General features: G+C 40.1%; 1 protein-coding gene across 3 annotated transcripts in view; it reads left to right on the top strand.

The window, feature by feature from the left end:
- Positions 1 to 25,653, top strand: part of DIS3L2 (DIS3 like 3'-5' exoribonuclease 2) — a 358,364-nt gene that overhangs the window by 3,848 nt on the left and 328,863 nt on the right. The window lies entirely within an intron of this gene.

Below are 25,653 nucleotides of genomic sequence, written 5' to 3'. Positions count from 1 at the left end.
CTTTTCCCTCTCGTTATGGCATGTATCGCCCATGGCAAATACCTGAGTTCCCCTGCACAGTTTGATGAAAAAGCCGTCAGAAAAGAAAAAGAACAGGTTAAACTTTTTAGCTTGACTGATTTATTTTGAGACAAAGATTTGTGCTTATTTGTGAGTTTTATTACTGCTCAGTGGTTTTGAAAGAATCGTATTTATACCACATTTTATAGTGTTCACCTCACAACACTTACAGACCAGTTGATTTTAGGTATTGGATTGGAAAGGATTTTGAGGTGGCTCAGTATTTTAAGTACAAAAATGGTATAGCAAAGGATTTTCTTGTGTGGGGAATATTTGTAAACTTTTGTTTTCAGTTTCCACATTTATCCCAAACTTTGGTTTTCTGTAATGTTGACCAGCCTTAGAGGATCAACCTCATAGGATCCAAGTTGCAGAGTGTCCTTTTATTTTAACCTTCAGAAGTATTTTGTTTTCTCTAGGGAGTTTCTGTAGGAAATGAAGCTCGTTTTCATTCAAATACTGTTGAGCACATGTGCAAATCCCGCTATGGGCCTGGAATGGTTCTGTGACTCCCTCTGCGGTCTGGCCATCTGTGCCATTGTTGGTAATGTGAAGGAAGCGCAGGCAGAATTCTTGTTATCTCTGTTAGACTGAGGGCGGTGGGAGCTACACAGGATGCTCCTCTGTGTTGTGTCACAAGAGGTAGAGGATTTGACAACAAGAGCTTTTCAGAGAGCATTTAATTTGGAACCATAGCAAGAACTGGATGCCCCAGAGCTGCAATTAGGTGATTAACTCATAGATTTAGTCAAGTGCAATCAACCACTAGTCCAAAAACACCCCCCCCGTTTTAAAAAATTGTGATAAAATACACAAAATCCAAAATTTGCCATCTTATCCATTTTCCATTTGCTGTTCAGTGGTATTAAATATATTCATAATGTCTTGCAGTCATCATCATTCATCTCCAGAACTATTCATCCTGTACAACTGAAACTCTTTACCCATTAAACCATGACTTATATTCTTCCCAGCCTCTGGCAACTATTCATCTACTTTCTGTCTCTGATCTTGAGTACGATAAGTACCTCATATCAGTGGCATCACACAGTATTTGTCTTTTTGTGCACGTGTTCTCAGGGTTCAGGCTTCCCTTAGTGCCTGCAATGCGGGAGACCCAGGTTTGATCCCTGGGTCAGGAAGATCCCCTGGAGAAGGGCATGACACTCCAGTATTCTTGCCTGGAGCATCCCATGGACAGAGGAGCCTGGCAGGCTATGGTCCATATGGTTGCAAAGAGTCGGACACGATTGAAATGACTTGGCATGCACGCACACATGAACCCGTGTCTGATTTCAAAGTCCATGATCCTTCCACAACTCTGCATTGTGCATGCTAAGTCGCTTCAGACTCTGCGACACTGTGGACCATAGCCCATCAGTCTCCTCTGTCCATGGAATTTTCCAGGTAAGAATACTGGAGTGGGTTGCCATACTCTCTCCAGGGGATCTTCCCAATCCAGGGATCGAACCCTCATCTCTTAAGTCTCCTGCATTGGCAGGTGGGTTCTTCACCACTTGGAAAAGGGAATGGCAACCCACTTCAATATTCTTGCCTGGAGAATTTCATGGACAGAGGAGACTGGCGGGCTGTAGTCCATGGGGTTGCAAAGAGCTGGACATGACTGAGCAACTAATACTTTTTTTTACCACTACCACCACCTGGGAATCCCACCCTGAATCATCCTACTTCTCTGAGTCAGGTTCTGATTTCAGCATGAATGCTAGATGTATCAACATCAACCTAAGATCGAAAGCAGCCCCAAGGAAAAGGGCAAGTAATGAAGTAGGTGGATACAGTAGGAAGTCACCTGTTCCCTGTGGTTTGAAGAATCCTTCAAATGAAGGACAGTAACTGTTGGCATATTTAAGAGACTTGAGAGCTTGGGTGCCCAAACCAGGAGGCAGGAAGTTATATAATGCTAACTGAGGAACTTTGCTGTCTCCCATTAGGCTTTGATGAGGAAGAGGTTTCTAGTGATTGTCTAGGTGCTGAGGGATTTCCAGAGAATCTCCAAACATTTCTGTGTAGTTTCATGTCTTTTAGAGAGCATTTCTCTGCGTGGGAATAGTTGCTTCTTTCTCTCTTTGCCATGGTCCACTTTAGTCAGTTTTAGAGTGTTGAAAATATGAAACTGTAGTAGCAGTTGTACCAGGAAGGAGATAACAACACATGGTATTTTTGTTTAATCCAGTTTAAGATCCATAATTTACATGGTGGTTATTCTTTTTAGTTATCTTACATTTAAAAAATGAAAATATATTTGCATTGTTCATGTATCTTTTGCTGCATTAAGACATTTGTTACCATGATTTACTGAATTTTGTCAGTTCAAATCAATCTTGCTTAGTATTTTGCAAGTAAAGATGCTCTGTGAATTTTATAGCTATACATTATTCGGGCTTCCCAGGTAGCTCATATGGTAAAGAATCTGCCTGCAATGCGGGAGACCTGGGTTTGATCCCTGGATTGGGAAGATCCCCTGGAGAAGGGCATGACAACCCACTCCAGTATTCTTGCCTGGAGAATTCCATGAACAGAGAAACCTGGTGGGCTATAGTCCATGGGATTTCAAAAGTTTGGACACGACTGAGTGACTAACACATACATTATTAGCAGGAAATACTTTTAATAATTGGACCCTGAAGCATTATTAATTATTGGTTAAGACCATGTTTTTACAAAGCTGGTTTACTGAGATATAATCAACATATATAAACAGTACTTATAAAAAATTTGTAATTTATAAAGTTTTGATAGATATATGTACTTATGAGACTGTCATCACAGACAGGATAGTGAATATATCCATCACCCCCAAAACTTTCATTACATCCTTGGCTCCTTGACCCCCATCCAAGACAACTACCGATCATTCTGTAATTATATATTAATCTTGTTTGGTAGAATTTCCTAGAATGGTATATAAATGGAATCATATAGTCTGTGGTTATGCTTCTTTCACTTAGCGTGATTATTTTGATATTCATTCTTTAGTATGTCAGTAGTTGATTCCTCTTTAATGCTGAATACTACTCCTTTGAAGGGATATACTGCAGTTTATTGATACATTCACGTATTGTTGGACATATTGGTCATTTCCAATTTTTAGTTGGTAACAAATGAAGTTGTTATGAAAATTTGTGTACCAGTCTTTCTGTATGGATATGTACTTTTATTTCTCTTGGTTAAGCACATAGAAGTAAAATGGCTAGATCATGTGGTAGGAACATACTTTTAAAGAAACTGTCAAAATTTTCTAAAGTGGCTGTATTCTTTTGCTTTACCACCAGCAGTGTATAAGAGGTCCAGTTCTTCCACATCCTTGCCAACACTTGGCATGGTCAGTCTTTTCAATTTTAGTCTTTCTTATAGATGTGGAATGGTATCTCATTGTGATTTTAAATTGTATTTCTCTAAGGACTAAGATGTTGTGTGTCTTTTCATGAGCTTATTTCCTTTCCATATAACTTCTTTGGTGAAAAGGACAAAAAATGGTTTGTCCATTTTTAATTGAGTGTGTTTTCTTATCACTGATTTTTAGAACTTCTTTATATATTCTGGATGTATATCCTTTTTCAGACACAGGATTTGCAAATGTTTTCTCCTCAGTTCAATCCAGTCTCTCAGCTGTGTCTGACTCTATGAACCAATGGACTGCAGCACGCCAGGCTTCCCTGTCTATCACTAACTCCCGGACCTTACTCACACTCATGTCCATCAAGTCAGTGATGCCATCCAACCATCTCATCCTCTGTTGTCCCCTTCTCCTCCTGCCTTTAATCCCTCCCAGCATCAAGGTCTTTTCCAGTGAGTCAGTTCTTCCCATCAAGTGGCCAAAGTATTGGAACTTCAGCTGCAGCATCAGTCCTTCTAATGAATATTCAGGACTGATTTCCTTTAGGATTGACTGGTTTGATCTCCTTGCAGTCCAAGGGACTCTCAAGAGTCTTCTCCAACACCACAGTTCAAAAGCATCAATTCTGTGGCACTCAGCTTTCTTTATGGTCCAACTCTCACATGCATACATGATTACTGGAAAAACCATAGTTTTGATTAGACAGACTTTTGTTGGTAAACTGAAGTCTCTGCTTTTTAATATGCTGTCTAGGTTGGTCATAGCTTTTCTTCCAAGGAGCAAGCTTCTGTTAATATCATGGCTACAGTCACCATCTGCAGTGATTTTGGAGCCCAAGAAAATAAGTCCATCACTGTTTCCATTGTTTCCCCATCTATTTGCCATGAAGAGATGGGGCCAGATGCCATAATCTTAGTATTTTGAATGTTGAGTTTTAAGCCAGCTTTTTCACTCTTCTCTTTAACTTTTAAGAGACTCTTTAATTTCTCTTCACTTTCAGCCATAAGGGTGGTGTCATCTGCATATCTAAGGTTATTGATATTTCTCCTGGCAATCTTGATTCCAGCTTGTGCTTCCACCAGCCTGGCATTTTGCATGATGTACTCTGCATTTAAGTTAAATAAGCAGGGTGACAATATACAGCCTTGACGTACTCCTTTCCCAATTTGGAACCAGTCAGTTGTTCCATGTCCGGTTCTAACTTGCTTCTTGACTTGCATACAGATTTCTCAGGAGGCAGGTAAGGTGGTCTAGTATTCCCATCTCTTGAAGAATTTTCCACAGTTTGTTGTAATCCACAGTCAAAGGCTTTGACATATTTAATAAAGCAGAAGTAGATATTTTTCTGGAACTCTCTTGCTTTTTTGCTGATCCAACGGATATTGGCAATTTGATCTCTACTTCCCTGGTGGCTCAGACGGTAAAGCATCTGTCTACAATGTGAGAGACCTGGGTGTGATCCCTGGGTTGGGAAGATTCCCTGGAGAAGGAAATGGTAACCCACTACAGTACTCTTGCCTTGAAAATCCCATGGATGGAGGAGGTTGGTGCAGGCTACTGTCCATGGGGTCCCAAAGAGTCGGGTACGACTTAGTGACTTCACTTTCTTTCACTTTCCTCTGCCTTTTCTAAATCCAGCTTAAATATCTGGAATTTCACTGTTCACATACTGTTGAAGCCTAGTTTGGAGAATTTTGAGCGTTACTTTGCTTTACGTGTGAGATGAGTGCAATTGTGCAGTAGTTTGAGCATTCTTTGGCATTGCCTTTCTTTCGGATTGGAATGAAAACTGACCTTTTCCAGTCCTGTGGCCACTGCTGAGTTTTCCAAATTAGCTGGCATATTGAGTGAAACACTTTTACAGCATCATCTTTTAGGATTTGAAATAGCTCAACTGAAATTCCATCACCTTCACTAGCTTTGTTTGTAGTGATGCTTCCTAAGGCCCACTTGACTTCGCATTCTAGGATGTCTGGCTCTAGGTGAGTGATCACACTATTGTGGTTATCTGGGTCATGAAGATCTTTTTTGTATAGTTCTTCTGTGTATTCTTTCCACCTCTTCTTAATATCTTCTGCTTCTGTTAGGCCTATACGGTTTCTGTCCTTTATCATGCCTATGTTTGCATGAAATTTTCTTGACAGGATCTCTAGTCTTTCCCATTCTGTTGTCTTCCTCTATTTCTTTGCGTTGATTACTGAAGAAGGCTTTCTTATCCCTCCTTGCTATTCTTTGGAACTCTGCATTCAAATGGGTATATCTTTCCTTTTCTCCTTTGCCTTTTGCATCTCTTCTTTTCTCAGCTATTTTTAAGACCTCCTCAGACAACCATTTTGCCTTTTTGCATTTCTTTTTCTTGGGGACGGTCTTGATCACTGCCCTGTGCACAGTGTCTTAAACCTGTGTCCCTAGTTCTTCAGGCAGGCACTCTATCAGATCTAATCCCTTGAATCTGTTTGTCACTTCCGAACAGAGTTCATGATGTGAGCCACAATCAGCTCCTGGTCTTGTTTTTGCTGACTGTATAGAGCTTCTCCATCTTTGGCTGCAAAGAATGTAATCAATCTGATTTTGGTATTGGCCATCTGGTGATGTCCACGTGTAGAGTTGTCTCTTGTGTCATTGGAAGAGGGTGTTTCCTGTGACTAGTGTGTTCTCTTGGCAAAACTGTTAGCTTTTGCCCTGCTTCATTTTGTATTCCAAGGCCAAACTTGTTTGTTAGTCCAGGTATCTCTTGACTTCCTACTTTTGTATTCCAGCCCCCTATGATGAAAGGACATCTTGTTTTGGTGTTAGTTCTAGAATGTCTTGTAGGTCTTCATAGAACCTTTCAGCTTCTTCAGCATCAGTGCTTGGGGCACAGCCTTGGGTTACTGAAATATTGAATGGTTTGCCTTGAAAATGAACAGAGATCATTCTTGCACCCAAGTACTGCATTTCGAACTCTTTGGTTGACTATGAGGGCTACTCCATTTCTTCTAAGGGATTCTTGCCCACAAGAATTTAATTTAATTTAATTCATCTGAATTAAATTCACCCATTCTGGTCCATTTTAGTTCACTGATTCCTAAAATGTTGTTGATGGGCTTCCCTGGTGGCTCAGAGGTTAAAGCGTCTGCCTCCAATGCGGGAGACCTGGGTTTGATCCCTGGGTCGGGAAGATCCCCTGGAGAAGGAAATGGCAATCCACTCCAGTATTCTTGCCTGGAGAATCCCAGGGATGGAGAAGCCTAGCAGGTTACGGTCCACGGGGTTGCAAAGAGTCAGACACGACTGAGCGACTTCACCTTCACCTTAAAATGTTGATGTTCACTCTTGCTATCTCCTGTTTGACCACTTCTAATTTACCTCGATTCATGGACCTAACATTCCAGGTTCCTATGCAATATTGCTCTTTACATCATCGGACTTGACTTCTTTCACCAGTCACATCCACAACTGGGTGTTGTTTCGCTTTGACTCTGTCTCTTCATTCTCTCTGGAGCTATTTCTCCACTCTTCTCCAGTACCATATTGGGCACCTACTGACCTGGGGAGTTCATCTCTCAGTGTCACATCTCTTTGCCTTCTCATACTGTTCATGGGGTTCTCAAGGCAAGAATACTGAAGTGGTTTGACATTCCTTTCTCCAGTGGACCACGTTTTGTCAGAACTTTCCACCATGTTTTCTCCTAATTTCTTTTTATTCTCTTAAATGATGACTTTTGAAGAGCAGTTCTTAATTTTGATTAAGTCCAACTTAACAATTTTTTCTTTTATGGATTCTGCTTTTCTTGCTCAAAAACTTTCTTTGCCTATTTTCACAACAATATGTTTGTAATATGTTCTAGAAGCTTTAGTTTTAGATTTTACTTTTAGACCTATATCCCTGGTGGCTCAGATGGTAAAGAATCTGCCTGCAATGCAGGAGATCTGGGTTTGACCTGGGTCAGGAGTATCCCCTGGAGAAGGGAATGGCAACCCACTCCAGCATTCTTGCCTGAAGAATTCCATGGACAGAGAAACCTGGCGGGCTACAGTCCATGGGTTTGCAAAGAGTCTGACAGGACTAAGTGACTAATACTTTCACTTTACTGTAGACGTGTGATCTGCTTTCAGTTAATTTTTATACATAGTGCAGGGTATGGATCAGAGTTCATTTTTAAGTATATGGAATCTGATTGTTCTGGAACTGTTTGTTGAAAAGACTATATTTTCACTAAAATATAAACCCTTGTACCTAGGTTATACCACAGTTGAAAATTTGTATATGTTTTTGGTTCCATTTCTGGACTTTTTTTTGTTTTCATTCATCTGTTGATCTGTATTGATGCCAGTACTATGCTGATTTGATTACTAGAGGTTTGTAAAAAAGACTTGAAGTCAGACAGTGTAAGTCCTTCAGCTTTGCTGTTCTTTCTGCAGACTTTGGCTTTTTGAGGTCCTTTTCACTTCATATTAATTTTACAGTCAGCTTGTCAGCTTTTCATAAAACTCTGCTTGAGAATTTGATTCAGGTTGTATTGTATCTATCAATAATTTGGGGAGAATTGCCATCTTAATGTAATCTCTGTGGTTGTGGCATACAGGCTCAGTAGTTGCAGTGCATGGGTTTTAGTTGCTCTGCAGCATGTGGGATCTTAGTTCTCAGACCAGGGATTGAACCTGTGTCCCGTCCCCTGCATTGCAAGGCAGATTCTTAACCCCTGGACCAGCAAGGAAGTCCCCAACACAGCTTTTTTATATATGTCAACTGCTACGTGCTTCTGATTCAGAGATGTAGACTTTAAAATTTCCCTTCATTCCTTAGTACAGTCTTGCACATAATTCATTTCTAGGTTTATTGATTGATTAATAATATTTTCTTGCATAGCACTCTTCATTTCAGTCGCTCAGTTGTGTCAGACTCTTTTAAGACCCTATGGACAGAAGCGCACCAGGCTTCCCTGTCCATCACCAACTCCCAGAGCTTGCTCAAACTCATGTCCATCGAGTCAGTGATGCCATCCAGCCATCTCATCCTCTGTCGTCTCCTTCTCCTCCTGCCTTTAATCCTTCCCAGCATCAGGGTCTTTTCCAGTGAGTCAGTTCTTTGTATCATGTGGCCAAAGTATTGGAGTTTCAGCTTTTGCATCAGTCCTTCCAGTGGATATTCAGGACTGATTTCCTTTAAGATTGACTGGTTTGATCTCCTTGCAGTTCAGGGGACTCTCAAGAGTCTTCTCCAGCACCACCTTTAGTTCATAGCACCCTTCTGTTCAGTTCAGTTGCTCAGTCGTGTCTGACTCTTTGCGACCCTATGGACTGCAGCACACCAGGCCTCCCTGTCCATCACAAACGCTAAGAGTTTACTCATACTCATGCCCATTGAGTCGGTGATGCCATCCAACCTTTATTAGTATTTGTGATTGCATTGCTTATTGTATAAGAAGTCTTAAATCTTGTGTTCATAAAATTCCTTCTGAAGAAGTCAGCATACTTTACGCTAATTCATTTATTGATTGTGTCAGCAGTCAGCTTACCATACCCTAAGAGTATCCCACTTTCTCAGGCATCTAGAATCTTGCTTCAACTTAAGGGTCATTGTATAATCTTGTATTGTTCTAATGAAAGGAATGCTCAGATGACAGTGTTGTGGGCAGAGCCCAAGCCTGTTTCTTTGGGACTTTTTTACTTCTGGCTGCTAGTAGGAAGGAGTACATGTGATACTGTCTTTGCACTCACAACTGCCCACCACATGCAGAATTGGTCCTGACACTTCAAGTGCTCAACTGGACTCACTCTGATCTGTATATATCAGAGGAATTGAGAGCTGAGGTTTCATCCAGGATTTCATTATGTTTCAGTTGGTTAAAAAATAATTAATGGAAAAATGTCTTACTGTTCAAGTCACATCATTCTTCTTGCAGGGCTTTTAATTATCTTCAGCAAACCTTTTTACTATTTGGTTCCGACAACTGCCCGTCTTTCTGGAGCCCCCTGAAGTGATCACTGGTGGTTCTCAGTGAGTTTCGTCAAAGAGCACACACGTCTTTTGCTGTAAACCCTCTCTACCCCTATGAGTTCCTTGCTGATGCAACTTTCAGAAGAAAAGATGAAAATTAAGGCTTTCTAACTCCCTACCAGGTGACTGGGCTTCCCTGGTGGGCTCAGCGGCAAAGAATCTGCCTGCAGTGCAAGCAGACACAGGTTTGATCCCTGGGTCGGGAAGATCCCCTGGAGAAGAGATGGCAGCCACTCCAGTATTCCTGCCTGGGAAGTCCCATGGACAGAGGAGCCCGCAGGGCTATAGTCCATGGGGTTGCAAAGAGTCAGAGGCAACTGAGTGATTAAAACTGCCACCAACAGGTGTCTAGGAGTTATTTTCTAGATTTGAGTATGAATGGAGCCTCATTGTTTTTGATTTGTATTTTTTAATGACTAATGATGTTGGACATCTTTTCATGAACTTCTTGGCTATTAATATATCTTTTCTGAAAGAATGTCTATTCACATTCTTTGCCCATTTTTTCTTCCATTTGATTTTTAAGATCAGCTTCTTAGTTTCTGTAAAAAAGTTGTGACTGGAATTCAGTTGTGCTTAGGTTGGATTTTTTGACTTATCTGACCTGTGCCCCATGCATTGGAAGCACAGAGTCTTAACTACTGCACCGCCATGGAAGTCTCAGTTCCTCAACATTTTGTGATTTTGGTTGTTACTTAGAATTGATCTTTTATCCTCTCATATTTTAAAATTAATTATTGTGGGCATATAGGAATTTTATTGATAATTTGTTGTTGAATCTGCCTTTTCTGTCATTCTTGCTGAAATCATTAGTCTTAATAATTTGTGAGTTTATCCTTTGAGATTTTTCAAGATAGGCAGTCATATTATCTGTAAATATTGAAAACCTCTTAAATTACTGAACCAACTTGATTTATGAGAAAACATAATTATTTTTAATCAACAAATCTAGACTGTTTTTATTATTAGTGAATAGAGTTAAAAAATAAATGTATATGTAATGTTTGACAAAAGTAGTTCATGCTCTTATAAGAAAGAAAAAACCAAACATTACTAAAATGTATGCATTAAAGTGAGAATCCTTAGTAATCCTACTTTCTGAAGAGAATGATCATTATGAATGTGCTGTGTCTGAGTGGGAGTTTCCTTTCTTACACTTTGGGAAGCAAAGGCAATTAAAGAGATGGTTCATTGCTAGACTGCTGGCATTTTTAGGATGGTGTAGGCCAGTGCCATATTTTATTTGAGAATTTAATCCCCTGCTGTTTTTGGAATGAAAATGTTACAAGAGAGTTGAATTTATATTAAAATAAGATTAAGGAAATTCTTCCTTTTCTTAAAATTCTATGCCATTCTTTCCTTCTCTAATAGGCTCCATGCTCTTCAAGAACTATGAAAATAATTTATTTCCTTCTATCCTTTTTGCTTCTTAACTGAGGATGTTTCTTGTTATCCTGGGAGACCTCGAACTTAGCAGGAACATATAAGGACTCTGTGTAAGGACCAAGACATGATCTTGGCTTTTGCCTAGGATGCACCACGCAACAGATCCACCTGGAGGAAATGGATTGGGCTGATGGTCGTTTAGCAGCAGCTCGAATTTGAAATGGGGGCTCATGTGAGAGGCCCTGACTAGAAATGGATGGATTAAACGTGATTCTACTCTAGAATGAGCTTCACTGACTGTGAAATTGGAATTCATAGGAGAGAGAAACCTCTTGAAAATGTTCCTGAGGTCTGCAGAAGGATGCACTCTTAGAGTCTCCTAGAGCTAATTGAAGGGATTCTAACTCCTGGCAAGATGGAGATTCAGAGCTGGAAGAAACCTTAGATCTTCATCTTTATATCTGGCTTAGGCTTGTTCCAAGTACTTGAAGCTTTGGGGAATTGGAAAATAGGTTAGAATCTGCTTTCTAGAATCTTTGGGTTCTCAAGTGAAGTGAGGACTGGATACTGAGGAGCAAATCAGAGAAAAATAAACACAATACTTAATGGGGGAGAACTGGGAATACATTGTTTTGGAGAAGCTTATTAGAGGTAGTCATTATATTCCTGGGGAAAAAATTTAGGTATTAAAAAATAATTGCAAATGTCTTATGTAAACAATTTAAAAGTATATATAAATAGAACAAAATTCTTTTTTACAAAATTTTCTAATTGATTATTCAGTTCAGTTCAGTTGCTCACTCAGGTCCGACTCTTTGTGACCCCATGGAAATTGATTATTAGTGGAATATAATAAAAAGACTGTTGACTTTTATATACAGATCTTCTTTATGATGGGATCCTTGTTCAGTCACTAAGTCACATCTGACTCTTTGAGATCCCATGGACTGCAGCACACCAGGCTCCTCTGTCCTCCACTATCTCCCAGAGTTTGCTCAAATTCATGTCCATTGAGTTGGTGATGCTCTCTAACCATCTGATCCTCTGGCGTCCCCTTCTCCTGCCTTCTGTCTTTCCCAGCATCCAATGAACCGGCTGTTCACATCAGGTGGCCAAAGTATTGGAGTTTCAGCTTCAGTCCTTCCAATGAATATTCAGAGTTGATTTCCTTTAAAATTTAGTGATCTGATCTCCTTGCAGTCCAAGGGACTCTCAAGAGTCTTCTCCAGCACCACAATTCAAAAGCATCAGTTCTTTGTCACTTAGCCTTCTTTATGGTCCAGTCCTCACATCCATACATGACTACTGGAAAAATCATAGCTTTGACTAGAGGGACCTTTGTTGGCAAAGTGATATCTCTGCTTTTTTAATACCCTGTCAAGGTTTGTCATAGCTTTTCCTTCAAGGGGCAAGTGTCTTTTAACTTCATGGGTGCAGTCACTATCTGCAATGCTTTTGGAGCCCAAGAAAATAGCTTTGTCACTGCTTCCACTTTTTACCCTTCTATTTGCCATGAAGTGATGAGACTGGATGCCATCATCTTGGTTTTCTGAACGTTCAATTTCAAGCCAACTTTTTTACTCTTCTCTTTCACCCTCATCAAAAGGCTCTTCATTTCTTCACTTTCTGCCATTAGAGTGGTATCATCTGGGATTACTTCTCAAATCAGTGAACCAGCGAACTTGCTTAGTCATAATTGACCCTTTGCATCCATGGACTGTAGCCTACCAGGCTCCTCCATCCATGGGATTTTCCAGGCAAGAGTACTGGAGTGGGTTGCCATTTCCTTCTCCATTACTACACCTAATCTACCTAACTGGGCTTTCCTTGTGGCTCAGTTGGTAAAGAATCCTACTCCAGTTTGGCTCCTGGGTCGGGAAGATGCCCTGGAGAAGGGAAAGGCTACCCACTCAAGTATTCTGGCCTGGAGAATTCCATGGACTGTATAGTCCATGGGGTCGAAAAGACTTTCACTTAACTTCACTTAACCTACCTACCTAACATCATAGCATAGCCTTGCCACCTTAAACACATTCAGAACACTTACATTAGCCTTCAGTGGTGCAGAATCATCTAACACAAAGTCTGTTTTATAATAAAGTGTTGACTAGCTCGTGAAATTTATTGAATGCTGTACTGAAAGTGAAGAACAGAAGGGTTGTCTGGGTCCAGAATGATTGTACGTGTATCAGTTGGTCACCCTTGTAAGAGTGTGGATGACTGCTTGCTGCAGCTCATTGCTACTATTCAGCATCACAGTAGATCATCTCCCATATATTACTAGCCTAGGAAAAGACCAAAATTCGAAGTAGAGTTTCTACAGAAACTGTGTGTCGCTTTCACACTGTTTTAAAGTTGAAAAACCTTCAGTCAGTTCCAGATAACAACCATCTGTGTTGTATTTGGACACTACTGAACTCATATTGTAATACTTTATCACTTGATTATGTTGGATTTTCTAGGTAGATGATGATTTCATTTATAATTGATCATTTTGTCTCTTTCCTAATATTTATATTATGCTTTTTGTCATATGGCAACAACTAGCTTCTTTAGAACAATACTGAATAACAGTATTATAGCTGGCAGCCTTTTCCTGTTCTCAGAATGCCTCTAGTGCTTTACCATTATCCGTGAATTATTTTCTGGCTGTTTGTCGTTTTTAACTTTTATCCTTTTTAAGCTTTACTTTTAAATTAGGCTCTTTGTTTTGAGATACTTGTGGAATCACATGCAGTTGTAAGAGAGAAGCATACAGAGAGATCCTGTGTGCATTTCACCCAGTTTTCTCTTGTTGAGCTATAGTATATCACAACTTGGAAACTAATTATCAATACAACTCATCCATCTTATTGCAATTTTACCAGTTTTACTTGTAGTCTCTGTCTCTGTATGTTGTTCATTCTGTCACATCTGTAGTTTTGTATGATTACCACCACAGTCAAGACAGAGAAGAATCCTTGACTCGAGGGATCTCTTGTCTTACACTTTCATAGCCGTAGTCATTTCCCTTGCTCTCTGCCTCCCTGAACCCTGGCAGCCACTAAACTCTCTCTCTGTAATTTGTTGTTTCAAGAATGCTTTGTACATGGGACGAGATACGTAGTACATAACCTCTGAGACTGACTTTTTTCACTCAAAGTGGTTCCTTTGTGATTTCTCCAGCTTGTTGCATGTAGCAGTAGTTTGTTCCTTTTTGCTGCTGAGCGGTATTCCGTGGCATGGATGTACCATCACTTACTTAATCATTCACCTGTTGAAGGGCAGCTGGGTTGTGTTCAGTGTTTGGCTGTCATGAATAAAGTTGCTATAAACATGCATAAGCAGGTTTTTATGTGAACCTAAGTTTTCAGTTCTCTGGGATAAATGGCCAAGAGTGCATATACCCTTTTTGTGCTTACTCACCCTCCCTCTGTCTCATCCTCTACACACAGGCACACACACATATATAAAATAAAAGTTTTCTTGAGCTTCTTGAGATTATTGTGCATGATTGCATATGATTACCCCTAAATACTTCGGTCAGTATTTTCCAAGAGTAGGGATATTTTTTACACACCTAAAGAAAAGTTATCAACTTAGCTTATTTAACACTGATACAACTTTGATGATCAGTTCAGTCTCTCAGTAGTGTCCGACTCTTCGCAACCCCATGGACTGCCGCACGCAGGCCTCCCTGTCTATCACCAGCTCCTGGAGTTTACTCATAGGCCCTCTCTTACAAGTTGTCAGCTGGTCGAGTAAAGTCTCTTTCAGCATCTTCCCCCTCGAGGATAGGCTCTGTTGAGGGGTCACACGTGGCATTTGCTTGCCATGTTTCTTTTGTCTCCTTTAATCTTGAACAGTTCTGTAGTCTTTTTTGTCTTTTATGACATGATAGGTTTTGAAGAAGACAGCCTTTTTTTCTTTTTAAATATGCTGTTCCTCATCTGGTTTGTCTGGTGTTTCCTCATGGTTAGATTCAAATTGTGCATTATTTTGGTCTGAGTGCTGCCGGGGTCCAGCCCCGGTGGATCCAGGGAATTCGAAGGTGGGGACGGCGTTGCCGTCCTTGGAAAAATACATATTTAATTACAGATATATAGAGAGATTAGAAACGGATAGTGTAGTAGGAAGATTAGTGGAGAAAAAGAGGCCGAATATCTTGGATTACTTGGAATAGCATCCATGCTCCAGATGGGAATTCAGCCAGAAAAACAGGGAGCAAGAAAGAAACGACATGGGGGAATCAGTCTTTCCAGAAACTGATCCGATTTCTTTATTTTTGGGTTTGCTTATATACCTTTTGTTACATATAGGGATGAATACAGGGTCACGCGGGGGTCAGCAGTCCTGACCTTTATCAAAATCAGGTGCTTCACATAAAAAGGTCTTAGGGATTTTATGATCCTTTCTTTCTGATAACCAAAAAACTTATTTTTTCCAAGGGTGTTTTTTCTTAAACCAGGCACCACCCTCCAAATAAAGTTACATTCCTATAGGATAAGGGTGTAGTGAGTTACAATCAAGAAAGGAATTTATTTAACCCAAGGTTAACATGATTAGTCTTAAAGGTCAATACTTATTTCTCCTATATGCTTAAAGGTTAATACTTTATTTCTCCTGTATGTTAGTTATATTCGTTATAAGGGCAGGGAACATGGAGATTTAGCAGCAAACATCAGCCCAACAAATGAAAATCCTTTTACCAGTGTTCCCCTTAAGATCTATTTAGTTTTAAGATAGTGATAAAGTTACATTTTTACATAGCAAGGACACAGTGATTTATAACAAAGCACAGTGATCTATTACAAAAGAGAAAATTCATTAACTCAAAAAGTCTAGTATTGCTAACCTTAAAACTATTATATTTCCTTTTCTATATTCCAAATACATTGATTAATATATTCCCAGGTGCCTAAGGATATGGAGGCCTGGTGACAATCATTGACTCAACAATGAGAAAAGCCCTATGCTAATTAAGACTCTCAAAATACTCCAAAACTCTCTGTGCTGTTTATGGTTAAGAGGTAGTAAACAATCATGTGCGTAGTGGCAGCAGTATGGATAATCCTGTCACACAAGCTAGTCTGTCAGCAGAGAGGTTTGACCTGAGACATCCTTGTCCCACCCAGAGCAGGGAATTAGCAGCAATTATTGACACAACAAATGAAAAACCCTTCACCAATATAATTCCTAACCAACCCACTATACTAATAATTTCTAACTCCCCAAAAGAATTTGCCTTTAGTAAGTCTAAAACATCTCGTGCCTCTCAGGTTGGGAGGCTGTAAACAATCACATGTGGCCGGACGAACCTTTACAGGCGGGCTAGATAACCTTCAGAGGAGTCCGTAAGCTGAAACACTCCTGTCACGCCCAGGAATTTTTATTGCCTTGGAGCTGCACGTTTACTCCTTCTCTGAGAGAAACGGTTATGGGGGAGAGCCCCCCGTAAAGTCAGAGGTGTAGGTGAGAGCTTAAAACAGACTCTGGTTTTGGGGTAGATGCTCGGGAACAGGGGGTTTCCTGAGGCTTGATCACGCCCTTGCGTATGCCAAGCCTCCTTCCTCATGACCTTTGCCATGGGCGGAGTTCCTCACGCTGGCCGCCCGGCAGAGTGCTACATAAGAGGTGTTGCTTCCTTGGCATAGATCTTATCATATCAGAAGAAAATTTCTTTTTAGTCCTAGTTACTAAGAAGTCTTAATTAAGAATGGGAGTTGGGTGCACATCGTTAGAGCTTGTAGTTGAGGCTGTTGGCTGGCCAATGAATTCACAGATGTAGGTCGTGTACTGTGTGAGCGGCAAGAGTGACTGGCTCAGAGAGTGGAGTTTGATAGTAATCCTTGCTCCAACTAGAAAGAAAATGAAATGGATGTGGGACTTGATCAGTGCCTTTTGTCTTTTAGCTTGATGATAGCTTGATTCCATTGCATTAATTTACTGTATAGTGAATATGTTCTTAATGTTAGAGTAAACATTCTGTACCATGCATGCATGGAATATAATTTTTAACGTTTAAATGCTGGATAGATGTTTTATTTCATTTTGGGTTTTGCGTTTATGTTTGTAACAGATTCTTCTGTAATTCTGTATGTGAAAGAGCATGTGTTCTTTCTTTGTCACATTTGGTGTCAAGTTTATTAATTATCCTTAGAGCATAAATCCAAAAGCTTTTTTAACCCCCTCTCTCCCCCCAGCAGTTTAAATGACACTGAAATTACCTGGCTCTGAAACGATCTGAACCCAGTGCATTTCGGGGAGGGCTTGTGGGTCTTTGGCAGCATTTTCTAGTTTCTGTTCTGGTTAAAGATCTATATAGGTTTTTACCTCTTCTTGGGCTTCCCTAATGGCTCAATGGTAAAGAATCTGCCTGCAATGCAGTAGACGCAAAAGTTAATGCGGGTTCCATCTCTGGGTTGGGAAGATCCCCTGGAGGAGGAAATGGCAACCCACTCCAGTATTCTTTCCTGGAAAATTCCATGGACAGAGGAGCCTGGTGGTCTACAGTCCATGGGGTTGGAAAGAATTGGACATGACTGAGCGGAGCAGAGCCTGCCTGAGAGGACTTCTTCATCTACAGAATTGATCAATTCTGCTCCGTGCAGCTACCCTACCCTTTGCTCTTTTGTGACTATAGTTATAGTCTACTGGAACTATTTTTGCTTATGTCTTTTTCTATTATATTCTGTGTCTTTTAAGGGCAGACTCTGTGTCATCTTTGCATATAGTGTTAGCACACTGCTTGGCTCCGTAGATTCTCAGATGCTTGTTGAATGAGTACAAGGTGTATTTAGAGGACTGTGAGAAAATTAGCTGAAACAGAAGGTTCTTACAGGAGTATGCAGGATGTTGAGCCAGGATGGGCCAGCAGAGATGATGGAGCAATTAGAGTGTTTGGCTGAGGAGTTCGGATTTTTTTAGTTACGAGACTGATAGAGAACAGAGGCAAGAGGAGAGAAGGTCGTTTATTATTGTTGTGCTAAAGAGACTGGTTAAAATTTCATTATAGTATTAAAATTATTTTTAGTTTTTTAAAATCTTTTTGTGTGGATGCTGGTTTATCAAATAAAGATTGCTGCCAAGGTGAAATAAATAGCTTTATATTAATAATGTGTGCTTCATCGCTCAGTCATATCTGACTCTCTGCGACCTCATAGACTGTAGACCACCAGGCTTCTTTGTCCATAGGGATTCTCCAGGAAAAAGTATTGGAGTGGGTAGCCATGCCCTCCTCCAGAGGATCTTCCCAACCTGGGGATCGAACCCAAGTCTCCCACATTGCAGGCAGATTCTTTACTGTCTGAGCCAGCAGGGAAGTCCATGAATGCTGGGGTGGGTAGTCCATCCCTTCTCCAGGGGAACTTTCTGACCCAGGAATCAAACCAGAGTCTCCTGCATTGCGGGTGGATTCTCTACTAGCTGAGCTACCAGGGAATGCTTATTGAGTGCTTACTGTCTGCCAGTTACTGCTCTGAGAACTTTGCATATATTACCTCATTTAATACTCAAGACAGTTCCACATGCTAGCTTTTATTACTGCCTGTTTTAGATGGTGAAACAGGCACAGAGACATCAAGTGACTTGCCGAAAGCCTCAGCTTTTAAGTGGTAGAACAGGATTCAAACCTGGGCTTTTTGGCTTCAGAAGTCTTTTAACTACTAAATTCTACTTTCTTCCATTAGCCTTTTAGCCTATTCTAGTAGTACTCAGCCCTCTGGAATCTGGCATTTTAACCTTAAATTAAGAACCAGGGAACCATTCTTTGTGTTAACTGACATAAGCAAGTATTATTTGACTTGTTTTACAATAGATGATCTATTTAGTAATAACTTAAATGTTTCATCTGTTGCTTCAAATGAGAACTAAAATTGAGCCTATTCTGCATCTGATTAGCATTTAAGTTACTTTCTGAAAGTATTAAATATTTGAAATGAAGTTCTAAATATCTAACAGCTGGTTGTCTTAGCAAGTTAGAAGTGAGTGTTCAGAGGAAACCCTGTTAAGTTGTCTGGCCCTTGTCCTTCAGGCCAGGTAAGAATTATTCCAACATAATGTTCTTCAGTGCTTGGTCTAGTCTTTGTTAATTGTCTCAAAGAAGGAGCTCCACTCTCTCTGAAGGAAGGTAATTTTCTGATCTCCGATCTGTCTGGGAGTTTTTCTTTGTGATTAGTTGTGGAGATCAAAATGTGCTTTGTTCTTTTTAAGGTCACTACCATCTGAAGTAGTACAAAATACATGTGTGTGGGTTTGCCAAGATTACAGTTGCCGTGGGAATCGTAACTTTGGAATTCCTCACATCTGGATTAATGCCGTGTACACAGAGGCTCTGTGTGAATATAGGTTTTCTATTTTATGTGGATAGGGCAGTAGCAAGGTCTTAATAGTGGAGCTTCCCCTAAGTGACAAGTTGAACTCTCGTAGCTGAAGTTTTAAAGTGACCCTAAGACCCTGAGCTTTGCTGTGGAGCTGTTGTCCAATGTTCTGCTCATCTGCTGGGAAGGCTTATGTCAGTGCTGGGAAACTCAGGCTCTGGAGTGGAAGTGGAGGCCCAGCTGATTTCCTGGTACCTGTAGACTTTTAGTTTGTTTTGTCTCCCTGAGAAGCAAGGGTTCCAGTGCTGCTGTTTTGAGTTCTGTTTTTGAAGCAGTGAGAAGGAAGGCCGCAGGTCTGTCTTTGTTGCATTTCAGTATTGTTGGAGTTGTTTCAGTTATTTGTTTTCTTGGATTGTCCTGTTTCTCTGCTATCTACCTGAAGTTCAGTTCAGTTCAGTTCAGCCGCTCAGTCGTGTCCGACTCTGCGACCCCACGAATCGCAGCACGCCAGGCCTCCCTGTCCATCACCAACTCCCAGAGTACACTCAGACTCAACGTCCATCGAGTCAGTGATGCCATCCAGCCATCTCATCCTCTGTCGTCCCCTTCTCCTCCTGCCCCCAATCCCTCCCAGCATCAGAGTCTTTTCCAATGAGTCAACTCTTCCCATGAGTGGCCAAAGTACTGGAATTTCAGCTTTAGCATCCCTCCTTCCAAAGAAATCCCAGGGCTGATCTCCTTCAGAATGGATTGCTTGGATCTCCAAGGGGCTCTCAAGAGTCTTCTCTAATACAACAGTTCAAAAGCATCAATTCTTGTGCTCAGCCTTCTTCACAGTCCAATTCTCACATCAATACATGACCACAGGAAAAACCATAGCCTTGACTAGACGGACCTTAGTCGGCAAAGTAATGTCTCTGCTTTTGAATATGCTATCTAGGTTGGTCATAACTTTACTTCCAAGGAGTAAGCGTCTTTTAATTTCATGGCTGCAATCACCATATGCAGTGATTTTGGAGCCCGCCAAAAATAAAGTCTGACACTGTTTCTACTGTTTCCTCATCTATTTCCCATGAAGTGATGGGACCGGATGCCATGATGTTCATTTTCTGAATATTGAGCTTTAAGCCAACTTTTTCACTCTCCACTTTCACTTTCATCAAGAGGCTTTTTAGTTCCTCTTCACTTTCTGCCCTAAGGGTGGTGTCATCTGCATATCTGAGGTTATTGATATTTCTCCCAGCAATCTTGATTCCAGCTTGTGCTTCTTCCAGTCCAGTGTTTCTCATGATATACTCTGGATAGAAGTTAAATAAGTAGGGTGACAGTATACAGCCTTGACGTACTCCTTTTCCTATTTGGAACCAGTCTGTTGTTCCATGTCCAGTTCTAACTGTTGCTTCCTGACCTGCATATATATTTCTCAAGAGGCAGGTCGGGTGGTCTGGTATTCCCATCTCTTTGAGAATTTTCCACAGTTGATTGTGATCCACACAGTCAAAGGCTTTGGCATAGTCAGTAAAGCAGAAATAGATGTTTTTTTCTGGAACTCTCTTGCTTTTTCCATGATCCAGCGGATGTTGGCAATTTGATCTCTGGTTCCTCTGCCTTTTCTAAAATCAGCTTGAACATCAGGAAGTTCACGGTTCACGTATTGCTGAAGCCTGGCTTGGAGAATTTTGAGCATTCCTTTACTACCATGTGAGATGCGTGCAATTGTGTGGTAGTTTGAGCATTCTTTGGCATTGCCTTTCTTTGGGATTGGAATGAAAACTGACCTTTTCCAGTCCTGTGGCCACTGCTGAGTTTTCCAAATTTGCTGGCATATTGAGTGCAGCACTTGCACAGCATCATCTTTCAGGATTTGAAATAGCTCAACTGGAATTCCATCAGCTCCACTAGCTTTGTTCATAGTGATGCTTTCTAAGGCCCGCTTGACTTCACATTCCAGGATGTCTGGCTCTAGGTGAGTGATCACACCATTGTGATTATCTGGGTCGTGAAGATCTTTTTTGTACAGTTCTTCTGTGTATTCTTGCCACCTCTTCTTAATATCTTCTGCTTCTGTTAGGTCCATACCATTTCTGTCCTTTATTGAGCCCATCTTTGCATGAAATGTTCCCTTGGTATCTCTAATTTTCTTGAAGAGATCTCTAGTCTTTCCCATTCTGTTGTTTTCCTCTGTTTCTTTGCATTGATCTCTGAAGAAGGCTTTCTTATCTCTTGTTGCTATTCTTTGGAACTCTGCATTCAGATGCTTATATCTTTCCTTTTCTCCTTTGCTTTTCGCCTCTCTTCTTTTCACAGCTATTTATAAGGCCTCCCCAGAGAGCTATTTTGCTTTTTTGCATTTCTTTTCCATGGGGATGGTCTTGATCCCTGTCTCCTGTAGAATGTCACTAACCTCATTCCATAGTTCATCAGGCACTCTATCTATCAGGTCTAGGCCCTTAAATCTATTTCTCACTTCCACTGTATAATCATAAGGGATTTGATTTAGGGCATAACTGAATGGTCTAGCTGTTTTCCCTATTTTCTTCAATTTGAGTCTGAATTTGGTAATAAGGAGTTCATGATCTGAGCCACAGTCAGTTCCTGGTCTTGTTTTTGTTGACTGTATAGAGCTTCTCCATCTTTGGCTGCAAAGAATATAATCAATCTGATTTCGGTGTTGGCCATCTGGTGATGTCCATGTGTAGAGTCTTCTCTTGTGTTGTTGGAGAAGTTATTGATTATTAAGTCCATGGTGATGGTCTCATGAGTGGTAGAGGTTTTTATCTTGGAAACAGAGTTTTGAAAACCCTGCAAACCCTAGAATCACCATCTTTCAAACATACATTAAATGGTGTGAACATGGAACATAGTTTCTCTACAAAAAGGAGGACTGGCAGCAGTTTGTCTTCGTAAGGCCTCTTTCAGGTCTCCCGGTACTGGGTGCTCACCTGACAGACCAGATCCAAAGTCCGCAGATTGGCTGAGTGTCATTAAAGTGCCCTTGTCTTTCTGTCTGTGGTCTGCATTTTGTCTTAGTCTTTTTGCTGTTTAGGATTTTAGGTCTGGCATTCTTCCAGGTGCCTTGAATGATATTAGAATTCTTCTCTGTGACTTTGAGGGGACAGTGCAACTGCTTCTGAGTTTGCATGTCTTCTGGAATGTCCTGCGAGATGCCATGGTGACCTTGTGTTGGAGGCAGGAGCACGGTCCTTAGTGAGACCTTATCTTGCTTGGGGCTGAATCTGTAGGTTCAGTTCAGTTCAGTCGCTCAGTTGTGTCTGACTCTTTGTGATCCCATGGTCTGCAGCACATCAGGCTTCCCTGTCCATCACTAACTCCTGAAACTTCCTCAGAGTTGTGTCCATCCAGCCGGTGATGCCATCCAACCATGTCTGTAGGTAGAAAGTTCCAGATGTTTGTGGCTGCAGCCCTGAGAGCAGGCATTGGTGTAGCAACACCTTCCTGAGAAGAAAGTCAGATAGAACTGACATTAAAAAAGAGTAAAGAAAAAAAAAAAGTAAAAGAGAATAAAGAAGTAATAGAAGCCAGGTTAATGTTAATCTCTTGTTTAACGTTTAAGAAAAAAGTAGTTTTCATGGAATCTCCATTTGAAATAATATGAACCTAGGGATGTGAGAGTTGGACTGTGAAGAAAGCTGAGCACTGGAGAATTGATGCTTTTGAACTGTGGTGTTGGAGAAGACTCTTGAGAGTCCCTTGGACTGCAAAGAGATCCAGCCAGTCCATTCAAAAGGAGATCGGTCCTGGGTGTTCTTTGGAAGGAATGATGCTAAAGCTGAAACTCCAGTACTTTGGCCACCTCATGCGAAGAGTTGACTCATTGGAAAAGACTGATGCTGAGAGGGATTGAGGGCAGGAGGAGAAGGGGACGACAGAGGATGAGATGGCTGGATGGCATCACTGACTCGATGGACATGAGTCTGAGTGAACTCCGGGAGTTGGTGATGCACAGGAAGGCCTGGCGTGCTGTGATTCATGGGGTCACAAAGAGTCGGACACGACTGAGTGACTGAACTGAACTGAACAAAACTGAGGGAAGACTGTTTTAAATTATTGTATATTTTAGTCATTTTGCCCAGTTGATTATAGATTTCTGAAAGTCACATATTTTTCCAAACTGCCGTGGTAAAATTGGACATATGAATAAGCTTTGTAGCTTTTTTCCTTTGTCTTGATTAATTTTGAGATTAATGTATGTGGCTCGATGATGGCTTTTATTATCATTCACATTTTGCACATAGCTGGTGGATGAGTTATTTTTCAGCTCAATGATTAAATTAGTTGCTTCTGTACCACAGCATGAAATTCGGGCTAAACCTGTTAGGATAACCTTGCTCCATAAAATGTGTGCTTTATGTAAGTAAAGGCCTTAAGTGATAATATTAGTTTTTATTGAATTGTTTGCTGAGTAGAATATTTTACCATTTATGACTTGTAATTTAGAGTTTTTAAAAGGGAAATTAAAAGTCTTCTCACATGCTTCAGCATGATTTAGTATATGTATGTGTGTATGGGGGAGGTGAAGTGCTCTGTGTGTTTAGGGGTAGATGAAATAACTTTGAGTATTGGTAATTACATGAGCATATATTCATTACATCTTTCTACTTTGTGATTGTTTTAAAATTTCCAAAATGAAAGATAAAAAAGTCTTCCCCAAAGTAATGAAAATTTTAGGTAGACTTTTTGTTTGATAACAGGAGTTAGGAGTTCATGAAATACATGTCACAATTTTCAGTACCTTCTGAGTAGCTTTTTCAGTGCTGCTAAAGTACTGTCCTGAGTTACTTCAGGCAAGAGAATATTGTTTTATCCTATTATTGCCCGAGTTTACTGATCATGGAGAAGATATTCCAGTGTGACCACTCTCTCATATTATGAAAATAAAACCTTTTTTTTTTTTTTAATGAGACACTTTCTTTTGCTATTTGGAACTGAGCATGAATTCTGATACCAGTGGATGCTTTCTTGTGTTGGTTTAGATTCTGATTTCTGTTTTAAAAAAAACGAAGTTTTTCTTGAGTCCCTGCCCCTTTAGATTTCACAAGTTTCTCTATCTGTTCCCTCCCACACAGGATGAGAAGAGATTTTTCCTCGTTTCCTAAAGGTACTTTTGTTCAGCCTGAGCCTTTTGCTACTTTGGCTAGAATTTGTCTTCAACGTCTGTACATTTATCCCCCAAAGAGAAGATAGAATAAATTTCAGGGATTTGAAAGTACCAACTGGTATGAAAGTCTTTAAAGCATAAGAAGTAATCTTGTTCCAATTTAGAAATTCTGTAGGTGACTTTAATCGTAATAATATAATATGGAAGAGAAATATAAGATTGAATTTATAATATAATTCTGTACAAAGTACACATGAGAAATGAAGCTGTTTGTTGAAAAATGGGGCAACTTCCACCTCATAACATTTTGGAGCCTTATTTGGTAGCAAAGTTTGTATTTGAGAAGATCCTGGATGATCTTTTTCAATTTTGGTTTTGTATGCTGCTGCCTCATAGAAAATCTTACACTTATGGTTGTGTAATTTATGACCTGAACTCTGGTTCTTCAGTGACATTAAGATGATTCTGTCTTTATCCTTAATGTCCTTCCTGCCTTTATTGATGTACTACTGTGTATTATCAAGATGTGAACATATTAAACTTACGAATTCAGATAATATTACAATAAGCACTATGGTTCTAGAGTATTATATGAATTTAGAAGAGAATTTCATAAGCAGGGGAAAGGTAGTTCACTTGCTTTAAGAATTTTCTTAAATTCTGGAATATGGGGAAATGTTGTAGTATTTTGAAGCTAACTATTATTATTGCCTTTTAAAATATTAGTTGGGAAACATTACATAGACTTTTCTTTCTTTTTTAGCAGTGTCAAAGTTTATTGCCAGATTGTCTTTTTAATTCCTACTGTGACATTAGGCTGTGATCACTTATCATCACGTTATCAACAACATTTATTTAGTGTCTACTTTGTAGGGCACTGTGTAGAAACAAGCATAAGACATGGTTCCTGCTCTACAATAATTTATAGTTGTTGAAGAGTAACAGGACAGCTTTTTTTTTTTAGATATAGTTGATATACAATAGTATGTATAGAAAGTTTCAGGAATACAACATAGTGATTCACAATTTTTAAAGGTTATTCTTCACTTATACTCATTATAAAATATTGGCTAAGGGCATCTGTTTTAATTACTTCATTCTTTATGTGCCAGCCCTACTAAGGGCTGGGATATAGTGGTAAACCAAATGGACAAGGCCTCACGCTCACAGAGCTTACATTCTAGATCTGAGAAGAGCTCCAATATTCAACATGTTGAGTAAAAATTTTAAAAATTACCATTCAGCTATGTCAATGACCAGGTCCTAGAAATGAAAAAAGAATACTAGTTTTTTTCTTTATGGATGATGTCATAGAATCTAAGACTCAATTTGGAGTTTTTTTATTTTAGAAGTTGTGGGGGTTGGGCCAAGGTTTATTTTTTTGTCTATTGATGTTCATTTACTCCAGCGCCATTTGTTGAAAAGGCTGTTTTTCCTCCCTTCTCTTCCC

The sequence above is a fragment of the Capra hircus genome, chromosome 2 (genome assembly GCF_001704415.2).
Source record: "Capra hircus breed San Clemente chromosome 2, ASM170441v1, whole genome shotgun sequence".
NCBI lineage: Eukaryota > Metazoa > Chordata > Mammalia > Artiodactyla > Bovidae > Capra > Capra hircus.
Note: the sequence above shows the minus strand (reverse complement) of the source record. Positions and strands in the feature narration are given on the sequence as shown.